This window comes from Ictalurus furcatus, chromosome 7, assembly GCF_023375685.1.
Source record: "Ictalurus furcatus strain D&B chromosome 7, Billie_1.0, whole genome shotgun sequence".
Classification (NCBI taxonomy): Eukaryota; Metazoa; Chordata; class Actinopteri; order Siluriformes; family Ictaluridae; genus Ictalurus; species Ictalurus furcatus.
Window position 1 is genome coordinate 9,241,576 of NC_071261.1, and position 2,333 is coordinate 9,243,908.

Below are 2,333 nucleotides of genomic sequence, written 5' to 3' on the forward strand. Positions count from 1 at the left end.
TGTGTAGGTCTACAGTCTTGTCCCTGACATCCTTGGAGAGCTCTTTGGTCTTGGCCATGGTGGAGAGTTTGGAATATGACTGATTGATTGCTTCTGTGGACAGGTGTCTTTTATACAGGTAACAAACTGATATTAGGAGCACTCCCTTTAAGAGTGTGCTCCTAATCTCAGCTCGTTACCTGTATAAAAGACACCTGGGAGCCAGAAATCTTTCTGATTGAGAGGGGGTCAAATACTTTTTTCCCTCAGTAAAATGCAAATTAATTTATAAAATTTTTGACATGCGTTTTTCTGGATTTTTTTGTTGTTATTCTGTCTCTCACTGTTCAAATACAACTACCATTAAAATTATAGACTGATCATTTCTTTGTCAGTGGGCAAACGTACAAAATCAGCAGGGGATCAAATACTTTTTTCCCTCACTGTATATATATATATATATATATATATATATATATATATATATATATATATATATGTGTGTGTGTATATATATATATATATATATATATATATATATATATATATATATATATATATATATACACACACACACACTTACAATTAATCAAACAAATTCAAGGGGAAAAAAATGAGACATGTCGTGGATGTTGTCATCCAAGGTCACACAGATTACATGACTTCCAGTGAGTCACTGAATATCTTTTGTATAAACTGCAATAAATATGGTCTAAAATGGTGGAATGCTTACAAGTGAATAGCAATGAAATAATTACATTTGGACTAGATCTATGAAGGAGCTCGCACAAGCATTATAGTCACTTCATGAAGGACAGATTTTCATTATGTCATGTATGCAACGTTTTTTTCCCCCAGTGGCTCCTCTCAGTCTATTCATGATGTGAGTGTGACAATAATCAAGGCTGTGGAACTGCAGAAAAATCGGATCTATACACAGAGCACAGCTGTCCTTTTGAAACAGGTACTAAACTGATGTGCTAAATAGTTTATTATTAATATACACATTCAATTTAAAATGTGAGGATATGTTGTGTTAATGAGCAGAGGGGTGGAAGTTAAAATACCAGGGCTTTTCCACACTATTCGTTATTGGGTCTGCTCCCAATGTCCCCAAGTGTGATACGTGAAGAAATATTTTCATTGTGAATACTATAATGACAAGGAAGTTAAATGTGTTTTCCCAACTTTGGCTTTCTGAGCTGTGCATGTGCATACTGTACATTCTCAGTGTTTGTGAAGAAAACCGGTATCTGTGAGGCAATCAAAGATAGTCAATAAAGATAGCAATTGGATTTGCCTGTAAAAGCAATTCTAATTAAAATTCTGTTTACAGTGTTGTTCCTGGTGAACTCCGCAAGCTAATTAACAGGAGACATAGCAGACAGTTAACATCAAGCAGAAGAAGATTAATATCTATTCAGCTACTCATCTGTGGTCAAATTAAATCTAAACCAAATGACAAAGACTGCGTCATAACATTTTATGGATACTTTTTTTTAAAAAATGTGGAAACACATAAACCACACACAAAAAATAAATCCATGACAATAACTGTGGCTTCTAATATGCAACCCTCATTGCTTAAACAGACTAAAGAGAGTAGCATGCAAGCCACATATTTCCAAAATTACATCATTCGATAAGACACCTTATTACATATAAGGTTCATATTAAAGCTCCAAATGAGCTCACATACAGTTAAACAGTCAATATAGATTCAAATATCTCTGCTACATAATTTTTTGCTAAACGGTCTCATGAGTAACCCATATTGATTTTATTTGCCCGATGTTTGATGCAGTATATGTTTTCTGATCAATTTGGGTTTTTGAGTATGTGCAATTATCTTTCCCGTATTTCTGAATTCAAACGCACTTTCCATCTTTAGTCCTCAAGCAACAAGACATAACCATAACAAATGAGGAAACCTTTCTAGAAGTAGCTCGGTGAGGGGGGAGTTTAGTACCAGACTCCACAAATTTTACTTGTTTTTTTTCCCCCCATGGCTAATGTGTTAGTGACGTCAAGGCAGGATCTTTGACTAGCCCAGGGGGGCAAAGGTGTTCTTATGAGTTTGCCTTACTGATTGATCTTACTGATTGATCTCTGGAATGAAATGAGATGCTCCATAGAGATGCAAAGAGCAACATCTCTCTCTCTCTCACTCACACACACACGCACACCTGTGCCTGTGCCTGTCTGATTTTCTCTAACAAAAAATAAAACAATATTTCCCCAGACACCGGTGCGAACTGAATAATAACAGTAAAAGTCCGCAGGTTCTCAGGTAGTGGCATTAACAAATTTGACATTTAAAAAAAAAATTATGAATTCATGATGCTATGTGTATG